The sequence below is a fragment of the Equus caballus genome, chromosome 3 (assembly GCF_041296265.1).
Source record: "Equus caballus isolate H_3958 breed thoroughbred chromosome 3, TB-T2T, whole genome shotgun sequence".
In the NCBI taxonomy this organism is placed as follows: Eukaryota; Metazoa; Chordata; class Mammalia; order Perissodactyla; family Equidae; genus Equus; species Equus caballus.
In genome coordinates this window covers 41,995,395-42,009,979 of record NC_091686.1, presented here as the reverse complement: position 1 = coordinate 42,009,979, position 14,585 = coordinate 41,995,395, and the positions used below count along the sequence as shown (strand labels likewise).

The following is a 14,585-nucleotide window of genomic DNA, read 5'->3' as shown; positions in this document are numbered from 1 at the left end:
ATGGGGTATTTATATGGTATGGGAATTCAGTCATTTTTTGCTCCACTAGGTAGAGATGGATGCTTTCTGTTCTCCATGTTTACTTTGAACACCATTGAGCTACAGGGATGTTCTAAAATGAAATAATAAGGAAACCAGCTTTAATACGATTTTATATATACAGACAGATACACTTTCTCACCACGTGCAGATATGAATGCTCTCCCTGGAAGATGCTTTTGTAAACTAAATTGCACTAGAATGAGGTTAGAGATGGGGAAGAAAGGGAAAGTAAGGTAAAACTCACAGCTTAATTTCTAGACAGGATTGCTGCTTTAAAAATGAATTTCAGGTGCTTCTTGGCATACTTGGCCCAAGCACTGGAGATTTAACAGTGATTGGTGATTTGGGGGGTGGGGGTGTGGGAAGAGTGGGGGGGTGGGAAGGGTGGGGGTGGGGGGAGGGGGGCGTTTATGGAGCTTTCCCTCGGGGAACGGGAACCTCACTTGCCTTAGTGCTGCAGCATCAGAAAGCGCGCGAGGGCGCCCACTCCCGGGACAGTAGGAAGAAAGGGGAAGGGCACCAACGTGCAGCGGGCATCCAAACTTCACGAGGAAAGCTTGCTTTCCCCCGGCTCGGTCCTCCTCCTCTTTCCACTGCCTGGGAAACCGCCCTCGGGTGCTCTGCGGCCTCTGGGACAGACAGGAAAACGCCTAAGCACGGGAGGATCTTATTCCCTGACTCGCTTTGGGTTGCAAAGCCAGTCACCAGACCTCAGAGATCTTTGCAAGGGTTTACGAACTGCATCTTGTTGTTTTCCAAAGCAGGGGTCTGTGGTCTGTGGTCCGGATGGACACCGACTGACTGAACCGGCGCCTCGCGATGGGCATGGAAGCCGCTTCCACCCCCAAGCCCATCAGAGGGCCGTGGGCAACCCCCGCCCCCACCCCGCCCCGTTTCCTCAACAGCCCCTCCAAATCATCTCCATCGCCTGCCTCAAGCGGGATCGTCCTCATACCGTTCGGTACCCGAAGAGATCAGAGGCCAGCTAGTCAAGAACTCTCCGTTTCCCGCACCACCCCCCACCCCCGTTTGAACGTCCCTCTATTTCTCTCCACCCACCCCTCCCCTTTCCCTTTGGTTTTCCAGGAAGAGGGATTCAGCTTGGCAGTTCCAGGGCCCTGGCTCCACGTGGGGTGCCCTGGGAACCGTCTGCTCAGCCTCCCCCAAAGATCTCGTTCCCTCAGTTTGCCAGCTGCTTTCTCTTCGGCCCGTCTCTTTCCTTAAGCCGCTGAGCACACACACCCAAGTCTCTCCCAGCATCCACACCTCTCCTTTCCGCTCCTCCACCACCGCCTTCTCTCTCTACCTTTCACGGCTAAGCTGCTGCCAAAAGACCTCGACTCCTCGTCAGCCATCCAGTCATCGCCTCGTCTCTCACCGGCTCCTCGAAAGACTCCCCAAATCTCGTCGCCGTCCCGTCCTAGCAAGAGGCCAGGGCACGCCCTTCGGTTCCTTCGCCTTCCTAAACTCTCTGTGGTGTCTGAGGAATGCTGCCCACGCCTTCAGTCTCTGCAAGTTCTCTCCACCCTCTTTCTGTGGGGGATGGCCCCCTCCCCAGGTGCCCTTCCTAACCTCAGACCCCTCTGTCTCCCTTTCCTCTGCGGCTTCTCCTCCCGACCACTTCTCCAAGGGTTCTGTTCTCGAAGGCACGGTCTTCAGGGAACAGGAACCCCTCGGGTCTCAGAGCAAGCTCATGCGCTCTCCTACGATTCGACTCGCCCCCCGGACGCCCAGGGCTTCTGAGTGCGTACGACTGACGTCACCCTGCCCCTGACTCCACGCTGCTTTCTCTAACTGTCTGCTGGACGCACCTCTCGGGATGTCCAAAGGCTTCTCAAAACCGACACGTCCAAAAGGGAGCCCGGTATCCTCCAAAAAAACCCTCCCCCTCCTCTTACCTTCCTTTCATCACCTCAGAAAACCTCTGCCCATCTCATCCCCCCCCCCCCGCCCCCGAGAGCGAGAGGCCTCAGGGCCACGCTTGAGCTCTCTGTCTCACCCAAAGGGAGCCGAGCGCCTTCCCGTCTTTGCCGTCCCCGCTGCTCTGCCGCATGCCTTCCTGTCTCTTGCACGCAACCAGCCCAGTAGACTCCTTACTGATCTTGCCGGCTGGCCTCCTGGCACACCGCACCCCCCCCCCTCCCCGCTTGAACCCATCCTCCACACTGTTGGGAGGGTGACCCAAGAGGAAAACCCTGCCGTTACTGACACCACGGTGCCCGGCCCCCACAGGGGTGGACGTGGGCGAGAAAGTAACCAAAGTTTCTGAGGTTGTTTTGCAGAACAACAGGAAGACGGCAGATCAGAGAGCAGCTTGATGGCAGCCCCCCCGGACCCCGCCCGAGCGGACATCGTGCAGAGGCTTGGACCAGCTGAAATGACGGATCGCCCACTTTCCGCGTCACGGACAGAGATCCTCGGCGTGCAACGCGTCGAACCCCACTGACTTCGCCCTTGTGACCCACGAAGAAATACGAGTGACAGTCGCACCTGAGCAGAGGACTCTTCAAGCTTCACCCCCAGCGCTCTCCTGGTCCCACCCCTACCCCAACCCCAGATAAACGCCCCAACGTTTTGTTTTCCCTTTGAGGAGGCGGGTTTGAGTTTTACTCCCACCTCCTTGTCTGGCCGCCTCTTGATCATAAACCTCTTTCCTTGCTGCAACCCTGACTTCTCACTGATTGGCTTGGCTGCGAAATCGGGTACCCGGACCCGAGTTTGTGTGTGGTCCCATCGCTTCCCTGCTTGGAGGGAATCCAGGGTTCTCCACTGCCTGCAGGCCAAACTGGAGCAGAATCTCCAAGGCCTCGCCCCTGCAGCCTTCCTCCCTGCTCCTCACCCACACGCGGGCCACCCTCCCGCCACGTGCGACTCTCTGCAGACCCCAAACAGGTTCTGACTCAAAGGACTTCAAGCTCATCGAGCGAGCCTAATCCTAGCAGGGTAATCCCTTCGATCCAGTGCACACCGCAAGTGTTCGACCTGCCTCTTCTTGGCAGGACTCAGAGGAGAGAGCGGTTGGACGGGAGGACGGGAGGACGGGCGGAGGCGGAAGGGGTGGAAGTCCAAGGCTCAGGGAAAGGCAGCAAGCGGAGAGCAAGGAAAGGTGGATCACCTTTCCTGCACCGCCTGCTCCCCCCACCCATGCCGGCTCGCCGTCTTCCATCCTCAACCTCTTCCCCGCCCCGCTGCCTGGGGCATTTCACACTCAGCGCCCGCCGGAAGAGCACGGCAGCAGGACCAAAGCAACACGGAGAAGCAGCTGCTGCCAAAGCCAAAGGGAGGAAGAGGATCCGGAGAACCCTTTTTCCTTTCACTGGCGCCCGGCGCCTGCATCCTGCTCCCGATTCCAAATTTCACGCGGTCAACAACTGGCACCGCTCCTTCCTCCTCGCCCTGGGCTGGAGGCAGCACCGCCTCCCGCTTCCCTGAAGGCCCAAGGGAAACGCACGCACCGAGGGGATCCCACCGGCTGGAAGCCCCTTTACAGATTTCCGCTGTCTGCACTTGGACCTCAAGGGTCTGCGCGGCGCGCCCTGCCCCCACGACCACCCCACGTCACTCCTTGATCGCCCCCCCCCCCCGCCCCGCTGGAGCCCAAGGCTGAGAATCCGGTCCCAGCACCCGCCACCCCGCCGCGCCCCGCCCCGCGCCCCCCACCCCAGCGCCGCCGTCATCGCCTGTGCAAAGGCACGCGCCCCAGGGATGGGAGTGGTGGCCCCAGGCAGCCAGCACGGGCGCCAGGGTCGCCGGCAGGACAGGAGAAGGCGCAGGTCCCTGCTCCCGGGGGCGGGGCCCGGGCGGTGGAGACCCCGACGGGTGCACGGAGGGAGGCGGCCGACCGGGGCCCTCACCTGCCCATGCTCTGGTGGGCCCGCGGCCTCCCGCAGTGCGACGGCCACTACCTGGCGGCGGCGGCGGCGGCGGCGGCGGCGGCTCCCCAGCCTGCGGGGCTCCTGGCGCGCGCATCGGGACGGCCTGGCGGCTGCTCCCGCGCGACACTGCCGAGCCGGCGGCGGCGGCGGCGGCGGCGGCGGCGGCGGCGGCGCCGGGCTCCCAGGCCCGCGGAGCTCGGGGCAGGCTGACCGGGACTTTCTGGTCGCTGCGGCGGCGGGTCCCCAGGCCCGCGGGGCCAGCCGCGCCGCCCCCGCGCCCCGCGCCGGGGCAGGAGCGCACGGCAGGCCCAGGGGGCGGCGCGCAGCCGGGCCTCGGCCGCCGGCCCCGAGTCGGGCCCCGAGGACGACGTTCCGCCGGGCTCAGCGGGGCTGGGGGCCGCGCGCTCCACGAGCACCTCTGGGTCCTTTCCCCGCTCCACCGCCCGCTCGACGCATGGGGAAGACTCCCTTCCCCGACCACAGCCCGCCCCGCGCTGACAGAAGCGGGCGCACAGCATGCACGCGGTGTGCCACACCCCGCCTGTGGCGCCCGAGAGCCCCCAGGCTCCTCCCGGGGACCGCTTCTCCAGGCAGGGCCGCAGGAAGAGGGCGGCGAGGCGGCGGGGCCAGGACCCCGGCGACTGTGTGGGGGATGGCCACGGTCAGGGTGCTCAGGAGGGTCGTGCTTCCGCGCAGGGGGCCGACGTGTGTCCAAACACACTCGTCGGAACTCTGCCGGTGGAGGCGGGTCCCCACCTACCTTGGCCCTCCGAGTGTTCTCCAAGCCGGCTGGGAAGATCCCCGGCCGCGGGACAGGAGGGAGCGTGGGAGGCGCTTGGCGGCAGTCAGAGCCCTGGGGTCCTTTCTGCCCACACGCGCTGCCACGCGCACAGGTGGCGGTGGTGTGGGGATGGCGGCCTTCAGCGCGGCGTTCCTGGCGGGCGGCCCCAGGGGGCAGGAGGGCCGCCTGGCCCCCGGGGGCGGCACTGAAGCAGAGGGAGAGGGGGGCCCACCGCCGTGGTGGGAAGCCCTGGGGATGAGCGGAGGCCCACGGGGCTGGCGGTGGGGGGTGGAGGGGGGCGGAGCGGGGCACGCGTGTCAGGAGGTGGCCATGGGTGAGGGCCAGGCGGCAGGCCTCGCGGTTGCGGGCAGCCCCTCCCCTCCCCTCCGGGAGCCCCGAGCCCAACGGTTGGAGCCCGCGCCCTGCCCAGGCCCCGCCCAGGCCCCGCCCCAGCCCCGCCCAGGCCCCGCCCCCAGGCCGCCAGCCCGCCGTTGCCTAGCAGCGCCTGGCTGTGATTTGACTCTTAGCCTCGCGCAGCCGCCGGGGCCCTGACACTTGGCGGGGCTGTCCGACTGGGCTGGACGCTCTTCGCGGAGCGCACCAGGTCAGTGCTGTGACCCGCAGCCATGGCCTCCTGGTTTGGCCGCCTCGGCCTCGGCTCCGGCTTAGGCCATTCCCTGGGGCGAGTGGGCGGCAGCGTGGCTTCCCTCCCCGCACACCTCTCTGACTTCACCAGAGGTGTGCTGAGGAAGGGGACGCAAAAGCTGCCAGACTTACCCGACTCGGGGAGAACGGAGACGGAAGCCATTCGGGCGACCGGACCACCCGAGAAGGAGAGACCGGCAACTCCAGCTCGGAGAGACACCGCAACTCTGCGGGAAACCCTCGAGGAAGGAGACACGAGGCTCGCCTCCCTGCAAGAAGAAGGCAGTCACCTGAGGGAAGCACTGGAGCCACAGAGACAACGGGCTCGAGCCGCTCCAGTGGTTGACCCGAACACCCTCGACGCCGGGACACAACTAGAATCTGAGGGGTCTCAACTGAAAGGGATCGAAGGTCACCCGGAGGAGGAAACCCAGCATCCTCCAAGGACCACTGAAGAGCAAAAGCAGAGGAAGGCGCTGAAACTTGGGACCGAAAAGACGATCCCTCTGACCGAGCGGCTTGCTGAGCCGGACGAAGATGAGAGCGGGCCACGAACTCAGACGATCCAGCCGCAAGACTGGGAGAGCCAGGGCCTTCCCGCTCGCCTAGCTTCGGCTGCCTCCGTCCAGGATGCGGGGGGCCTCCAGCAGCAACTGCAAGCCTCTGCTTTGGAAAGGGAACGAGTGTTGGCCGTTTTCGACGAGAAGCTGAGGGAAAACAGCCACCTGAAAAGGGCGTATCACACAATGATGGACCTGCTGGTGGCCAAAGAAGCAGAGCTCGCGAAGCTGCGAGGCGAAAGTCAGACACGGCGCCCTCGATCTGACAGCGGCGGTGAGGACATGTTTCGAGAAGCGATCCGGCACTTATCACGCCTCGTCCGAGCCAAAGACATTGAAATCGGTGCCTTGAGCCAGAAATGTCAGACTTTACTGACCATCTGGCAAACGTCCGACGCCGGCCATGAGGCTCGGGGCGTGGACGCGAATCAGTTGGAGGAGCTTCTCCGGGAACGGGACACGTTGAAGCAGCGGGTCAACGTGCTGGAGGAGTGGCAGCGGCTGGTGCTCACCGAGGTGCACCATCTGCAGCGGGAGTCATCCCAACTTCAGAAAGAACTCCCACCACTCGAGGCACGGGCCTTAGTGGACAGCGAGGAGAAGTGTCGGCGACAGATGCACTCTGCCGCCCCGTTCCCGCGTCCTCGAGGGGATGCGACCCAACTCCGGCTCTTGGGGAAGAGACTGGCACAGATGCAGCTCGGCCTAGAGCAGCTCTGCAATGCCAAGGAGGTTCTCTTGGGTCCACCCGCCCTCACGTCACCACAGCCGCCCGCCGCATCGTCGCGGACTTGCGGGGCGGCCGGCTCTCAGGAGGCAATTAAGTCCGAGGCGCCGGGCGAGTCTGCGAAAGGGCCGCCAGCAGAGGTGGAAGCCTTAAGGCGAGCCACGGAGGAAAAAGACGCAGCCATCAGAAGCCTCCAAGAGGAGACTCAGAGACTGTCCGAGGCGATGGCCGCCACCTCGGAACGGGAGAGAGAACGGCACGCACAGACGGATTCCGAAATTCAGCGGCTCAAGGAGAAACAGGAGGCTTTACAGAACACGCTGGAGGACAGAGAGCTCTTAATCGAGGCGCAGAGGGAGGAATTCCTTTCTCTGAGGGAAACCCTCACGACCCAAGCGAGCGAAAACGAACTGTTGAGGCAGGCGGTGACAAACCTGAAGGAGAGGATAGTCCATCTGGAAGCGGATGCGTGCCAAGTCAAACGGGAGAATGCAAAACTGCTGGAAAGGTCCAGGGAGAAGGACACCGAAAACCAAGCCTTACAAGAGACGAACAGGCGCCTCTCTACGATGCTGAGGGAGAAGGAATTCGAATGCGTCTCCGTGAAGAAGAAGGCTCTGGCTTTTGAGTGCCTCCTGAGAGATAAAGAAGAGGGCCGGGCTGGGGAAGTCAGCCAGCTTCTCAATGCAGTGACCTCCATGCAGGAAAAGAGCATTGTCTTTCAGCACGAGGGAGATGAGGCGGCGCTGGCGCTGAGACAGGAACGAGTGGAAAAGTGCGCCCTGCGGGAGGAGGTTCGCCTTTTGCGGGACAAGGGAGCGCGCTTAGGCCAGGAGCTGGGGAGGTCTCGGACGCAGGCTTCAGAATGCGAAGACTGGCATCTCCGGGCAGCGCGGCTGGCAGAAGACAGAGCGGCTCAACTCAGGAGGAAAGTCACGGCGCTAGAGGAGAGGCTCCTGTCCTCTTCCCACGCCATGCAGAAGGCGAGCCAGCGGGCCGCTGCCCGGGTCGGGTCCCTGCAGGAACAACTGACTGCGGTCACCCAGCAGAAAGAGGAGACTGCCCTCCAGCTGTCCGCCTCCCGGGAAGCAGAGAAGCAGCAGGCCGGAGCCCTGGCCAACCTGAAGGTGGTCCTGGCCGAATGGATGCAAAAGGCAGACGGCCTGGAAGGGAAGCTGAGGTCGCTGCAGGGACGGCTGGAGAGAGCGCAAGCCGCCTCGCGCCTGCAGGAGGAGCAGATCGGAGGACTGCAGCGACAAGACGAGGCCCGACGGGAAGTGCTGGAGGACGTCCAAAAGAAGTGGACCGACTTAGTGAGCACCCTGGAAGGAAAAGCAGACAAGGCCCTCCTGAGAAAGCTCTTCACGGACGCCTTGCAAAGCGCCAGACACGAACGCCGGGAAGCGTTCCGACGGATGGGAAGCGCCCTGGGTGTGGAAAGGGAGGACATGGAGCAGTTGCTGCAGGAAGAGCAGGGCGGCCTTACCGGATGGGTGACCGGGCGGCTCGGATCCCGCAGTGCCCCCGACACGCCTCCTCCTCGGAGACCCAACCAGCAATCCGAGCTCAAGAGTTCCTTCTCGGAGCTTTTCGTGAGCTTTCTAGAAGCTGAGTCTCAGGGAGCTTCTCCACCACGACAGCTCCCCGCTCAGCCCAGGAAGCGTCCCGGAGCACCCGCCAGGAAGACACTGGCTAAGAAGGTGCCAGCTCTTCTGAGAACCGCCCTCGCAGCCACCCCCAGAAGATCGGACGGGAATCCCTGCTCCCCAGCCGTGTCTCTCATCGACCCACCCGGCCCCGGAACCGGAGGGTCTGGGCACCTTCTCTTAGACGCCGTGACCGACGTCGTGCCCACCGGCACACCTTGGCTGCTGCCACCCGCCAAGAGTGCTGCCGGGCTGCTCCAAGGCCTGTCCAAGCCCTAGAGGCTCCCCAAGCCGCAGAGGAGACGACGACGGCGCTTTCAGGAAAGCCGGTCCCTCGCTGCGGGTTCCTTAGCACAAAGTGGCCTTGTGCTAAAGGTCACAGGTTTCTCTGCGGCTTCACTGGAGCTTTCAAAGAAATAGCTATGGTTCGCGCTTTCAACAGGGTGTCGCTGCAGGTAGCCACCCACCTTAAAGCGGACGGACGTCACTTCTCTGGAGAGCAGGCGCGGCACGGGTGGGATCGCAGGCTGTGGGCCAAGGACGCTTCCGATTCTGTTTGTCACGCTGTCACCGTCTGGGAGGAGCTGGGGGGCGTGGGGTGGGGGGTGGGGGCTGGGGCTGGGAGGTGGGGGGGTTGCGGGCGGGTGGGGGGTGGGGGTGTGGGAAGAGTGGGGGGGTGGGAAGGGTGGGGGTGGGGGGAGGGGGGCGTTTATGGAGCTTTCCCTCGGGGAGCGGGAACCTCACTTGCCTTAGTGCTGCAGCATCAGAAAGCGCGCGAGGGCGCCCACTCCCGGGACAGTAGGAAGAAAGGGGAAGGGCACCAACGTGCAGCGGGCATCCAAACTTCACGAGGAAAGCTTGCTTTCCCCCGGCTCGGTCCTCCTCCTCTTTCCACTGCCTGGGAAACCGCCCTCGGGTGCTCTGCGGCCTCTGGGACAGACAGGAAAACGCCTAAGCACGGGAGGATCTTATTCCCTGACTCGCTTTGGGTTGCAAAGCCAGTCACCAGACCTCAGAGATCTTTGCAAGGGTTTACGAACTGCATCTTGTTGTTTTCCAAAGCAGGGGTCTGTGGTCTGTGGTCCGGATGGACACCGACTGACTGAACCGGCGCCTCGCGATGGGCATGGAAGCCGCTTCCACCCCCAAGCCCATCAGAGGGCCGTGGGCAACCCCCGCCCCCACCCCGCCCCGTTTCCTCAACAGCCCCTCCAAATCATCTCCATCGCCTGCCTCAAGCGGGATCGTCCTCATACCGTTCGGTACCCGAAGAGATCAGAGGCCAGCTAGTCAAGAACTCTCCGTTTCCCGCACCACCCCCCACCCCCGTTTGAACGTCCCTCTATTTCTCTCCACCCACCCCTCCCCTTTCCCTTTGGTTTTCCAGGAAGAGGGATTCAGCTTGGCAGTTCCAGGGCCCTGGCTCCACGTGGGGTGCCCTGGGAACCGTCTGCTCAGCCTCCCCCAAAGATCTCGTTCCCTCAGTTTGCCAGCTGCTTTCTCTTCGGCCCGTCTCTTTCCTTAAGCCGCTGAGCACACACACCCAAGTCTCTCCCAGCATCCACACCTCTCCTTTCCGCTCCTCCACCACCGCCTTCTCTCTCTACCTTTCACGGCTAAGCTGCTGCCAAAAGACCTCGACTCCTCGTCAGCCATCCAGTCATCGCCTCGTCTCTCACCGGCTCCTCGAAAGACTCCCCAAATCTCGTCGCCGTCCCGTCCTAGCAAGAGGCCAGGGCACGCCCTTCGGTTCCTTCGCCTTCCTAAACTCTCTGTGGTGTCTGAGGAAGGCTGCCCACGCCTTCAGTCTCTGCAAGTTCTCTCCACCCTCTTTCTCTGGGGGATGGCCCCCTCCCCAGGTGCCCTTCCTAACCTCAGACCCCTCTGTCTCCCTTTCCTCTGCGGCTTCTCCTCCCGACCACTTCTCCAAGGGTTCTGTTCTCGAAGGCACGGTCTTCAGGGAACAGGAACCCCTCGGGTCTCAGAGCAAGCTCATGCGCTCTCCTACGATTCGACTCGCCCCCCGGACGCCCAGGGCTTCTGAGTGCGTACGACTGACGTCACCCTGCCCCTGACTCCACGCTGCTTTCTCTAACTGTCTGCTGGACGCACCTCTCGGGATGTCCAAAGGCTTCTCAAAACCGACACGTCCAAAAGGGAGCCCGGTATCCTCCAAAAAAACCCTCCCCCTCCTCTTACCTTCCTTTCATCACCTCAGAAAACCTCTGCCCATCTCATCCCCCCCCCCCCCGCCCCCGAGAGCGAGAGGCCTCAGGGCCACGCTTGAGCTCTCTGTCTCACCCAAAGGGAGCCGAGCGCCTTCCCGTCTTTGCCGTCCCCGCTGCTCTGCCGCATGCCTTCCTGTCTCTTGCACGCAACCAGCCCAGTAGACTCCTTACTGATCTTGCCGGCTGGCCTCCTGGCACACCGCACCCCCCCCCTCCCCGCTTGAACCCATCCTCCACACTGTTGGGAGGGTGACCCAAGAGGAAAACCCTGCCGTTACTGACACCACGGTGCCCGGCCCCCACAGGGGTGGACGTGGGCGAGAAAGTAACCAAAGTTTCTGAGGTTGTTTTGCAGAACAACAGGAAGACGGCAGATCAGAGAGCAGCTTGATGGCAGCCCCCCCGGACCCCGCCCGAGCGGACATCGTGCAGAGGCTTGGACCAGCTGAAATGACGGATCGCCCACTTTCCGCGTCACGGACAGAGATCCTCGGCGTGCAACGCGTCGAACCCCACTGACTTCGCCCTTGTGACCCACGAAGAAATACGAGTGACAGTCGCACCTGAGCAGAGGACTCTTCAAGCTTCACCCCCAGCGCTCTCCTGGTCCCACCCCTACCCCAACCCCAGATAAACGCCCCAACGTTTTGTTTTCCCTTTGAGGAGGCGGGTTTGAGTTTTACTCCCACCTCCTTGTCTGGCCGCCTCTTGATCATAAACCTCTTTCCTTGCTGCAACCCTGACTTCTCACTGATTGGCTTGGCTGCGAAATCGGGTACCCGGACCCGAGTTTGTGTGTGGTCCCATCGCTTCCCTGCTTGGAGGGAATCCAGGGTTCTCCACTGCCTGCAGGCCAAACTGGAGCAGAATCTCCAAGGCCTCGCCCCTGCAGCCTTCCTCCCTGCTCCTCACCCACACGCGGGCCACCCTCCCGCCACGTGCGACTCTCTGCAGACCCCAAACAGGTTCTGACTCAAAGGACTTCAAGCTCATCGAGCGAGCCTAATCCTAGCAGGGTAATCCCTTCGATCCAGTGCACACCGCAAGTGTTCGACCTGCCTCTTCTTGGCAGGACTCAGAGGAGAGAGCGGTTGGACGGGAGGACGGGAGGACGGGCGGAGGCGGAAGGGGTGGAAGTCCAAGGCTCAGGGAAAGGCAGCAAGCGGAGAGCAAGGAAAGGTGGATCACCTTTCCTGCACCGCCTGCTCCCCCCACCCATGCCGGCTCGCCGTCTTCCATCCTCAACCTCTTCCCCGCCCCGCTGCCTGGGGCATTTCACACTCAGCGCCCGCCGGAAGAGCACGGCAGCAGGACCAAAGCAACACGGAGAAGCAGCTGCTGCCAAAGCCAAAGGGAGGAAGAGGATCCGGAGAACCCTTTTTCCTTTCACTGGCGCCCGGCGCCTGCATCCTGCTCCCGATTCCAAATTTCACGCGGTCAACAACTGGCACCGCTCCTTCCTCCTCGCCCTGGGCTGGAGGCAGCACCGCCTCCCGCTTCCCTGAAGGCCCAAGGGAAACGCACGCACCGAGGGGATCCCACCGGCTGGAAGCCCCTTTACAGATTTCCGCTGTCTGCACTTGGACCTCAAGGGTCTGCGCGGCGCGCCCTGCCCCCACGACCACCCCACGTCACTCCTTGATCGCCCCCCCCCCCGCCCCGCTGGAGCCCAAGGCTGAGAATCCGGTCCCAGCACCCGCCACCCCGCCGCGCCCCGCCCCGCGCCCCCCACCCCAGCGCCGCCGTCATCGCCTGTGCAAAGGCACGCGCCCCAGGGATGGGAGTGGTGGCCCCAGGCAGCCAGCACGGGCGCCAGGGTCGCCGGCAGGACAGGAGAAGGCGCAGGTCCCTGCTCCCGGGGGCGGGGCCCGGGCGGTGGAGACCCCGACGGGTGCACGGAGGGAGGCGGCCGACCGGGGCCCTCACCTGCCCATGCTCTGGTGGGCCCGCGGCCTCCCGCAGTGCGACGGCCACTACCTGGCGGCGGCGGCGGCGGCGGCGGCGGCTCCCCAGCCTGCGGGGCTCCTGGCGCGCGCATCGGGACGGCCTGGCGGCTGCTCCCGCGCGACACTGCCGAGCCGGCGGCGGCGGCGGCGGCGGCGGCGGCGGCGGCGCCGGGCTCCCAGGCCCGCGGAGCTCGGGGCAGGCTGACCGGGACTTTCTGGTCGCTGCGGCGGCGGGTCCCCAGGCCCGCGGGGCCAGCCGCGCCGCCCCCGCGCCCCGCGCCGGGGCAGGAGCGCACGGCAGGCCCAGGGGGCGGCGCGCAGCCGGGCCTCGGCCGCCGGCCCCGAGTCGGGCCCCGAGGACGACGTTCCGCCGGGCTCAGCGGGGCTGGGGGCCGCGCGCTCCACGAGCACCTCTGGGTCCTTTCCCCGCTCCACCGCCCGCTCGACGCATGGGGAAGACTCCCTTCCCCGACCACAGCCCGCCCCGCGCTGACAGAAGCGGGCGCACAGCATGCACGCGGTGTGCCACACCCCGCCTGTGGCGCCCGAGAGCCCCCAGGCTCCTCCCGGGGACCGCTTCTCCAGGCAGGGCCGCAGGAAGAGGGCGGCGAGGCGGCGGGGCCAGGACCCCGGCGACTGTGTGGGGGATGGCCACGGTCAGGGTGCTCAGGAGGGTCGTGCTTCCGCGCAGGGGGCCGACGTGTGTCCAAACACACTCGTCGGAACTCTGCCGGTGGAGGCGGGTCCCCACCTACCTTGGCCCTCCGAGTGTTCTCCAAGCCGGCTGGGAAGATCCCCGGCCGCGGGACAGGAGGGAGCGTGGGAGGCGCTTGGCGGCAGTCAGAGCCCTGGGGTCCTTTCTGCCCACACGCGCTGCCACGCGCACAGGTGGCGGTGGTGTGGGGATGGCGGCCTTCAGCGCGGCGTTCCTGGCGGGCGGCCCCAGGGGGCAGGAGGGCCGCCTGGCCCCCGGGGGCGGCACTGAAGCAGAGGGAGAGGGGGGCCCACCGCCGTGGTGGGAAGCCCTGGGGATGAGCGGAGGCCCACGGGGCTGGCGGTGGGGGGTGGAGGGGGGCGGAGCGGGGCACGCGTGTCAGGAGGTGGCCATGGGTGAGGGCCAGGCGGCAGGCCTCGCGGTTGCGGGCAGCCCCTCCCCTCCCCTCCGGGAGCCCCGAGCCCAACGGTTGGAGCCCGCGCCCTGCCCAGGCCCCGCCCAGGCCCCGCCCCAGCCCCGCCCAGGCCCCGCCCCCAGGCCGCCAGCCCGCCGTTGCCTAGCAGCGCCTGGCTGTGATTTGACTCTTAGCCTCGCGCAGCCGCCGGGGCCCTGACACTTGGCGGGGCTGTCCGACTGGGCTGGACGCTCTTCGCGGAGCGCACCAGGTCAGTGCTGTGACCCGCAGCCATGGCCTCCTGGTTTGGCCGCCTCGGCCTCGGCTCCGGCTTAGGCCATTCCCTGGGGCGAGTGGGCGGCAGCGTGGCTTCCCTCCCCGCACACCTCTCTGACTTCACCAGAGGTGTGCTGAGGAAGGGGACGCAAAAGCTGCCAGACTTACCCGACTCGGGGAGAACGGAGACGGAAGCCATTCGGGCGACCGGACCACCCGAGAAGGAGAGACCGGCAACTCCAGCTCGGAGAGACACCGCAACTCTGCGGGAAACCCTCGAGGAAGGAGACACGAGGCTCGCCTCCCTGCAAGAAGAAGGCAGTCACCTGAGGGAAGCACTGGAGCCACAGAGACAACGGGCTCGAGCCGCTCCAGTGGTTGACCCGAACACCCTCGACGCCGGGACACAACTAGAATCTGAGGGGTCTCAACTGAAAGGGATCGAAGGTCACCCGGAGGAGGAAACCCAGCATCCTCCAAGGACCACTGAAGAGCAAAAGCAGAGGAAGGCGCTGAAACTTGGGACCGAAAAGACGATCCCTCTGACCGAGCGGCTTGCTGAGCCGGACGAAGATGAGAGCGGGCCACGAACTCAGACGATCCAGCCGCAAGACTGGGAGAGCCAGGGCCTTCCCGCTCGCCTAGCTTCGGCTGCCTCCGTCCAGGATGCGGGGGGCCTCCAGCAGCAACTGCAAGCCTCTGCTTTGGAAAGGGAACGAGTGTTGGCCGTTTTCGACGAGAAGCTGAGGG

At 64.7% G+C, this 14,585-nt stretch overlaps 1 long non-coding RNA gene across 7 annotated transcripts in view; it reads right to left on the bottom strand.

The window, feature by feature from the left end:
• The window catches only part of LOC138923429 (uncharacterized), a 59,686-nt gene extending 54,562 nt beyond the window's left edge, over positions 1-5,124 (bottom strand). For 2 of the 7 annotated variants that reach the window (XR_011437021.1, XR_011437015.1), the window contains exons 1-2: positions 4,678-5,122; positions 490-671 (exon numbers count right to left, since the gene is read on the bottom strand). This is a non-coding gene — a long non-coding RNA (uncharacterized lncRNA). Of the gene's footprint in view, positions 1-489; positions 672-1,348; positions 1,463-4,677 lie in introns of all 7 variants that reach the window. The other 5 variants (XR_011437018.1, XR_011437019.1, XR_011437017.1 and 2 more) reach the window with 4 other exon arrangements.
• Positions 5,125-14,585: the final 9,461 nt, after the last annotated feature.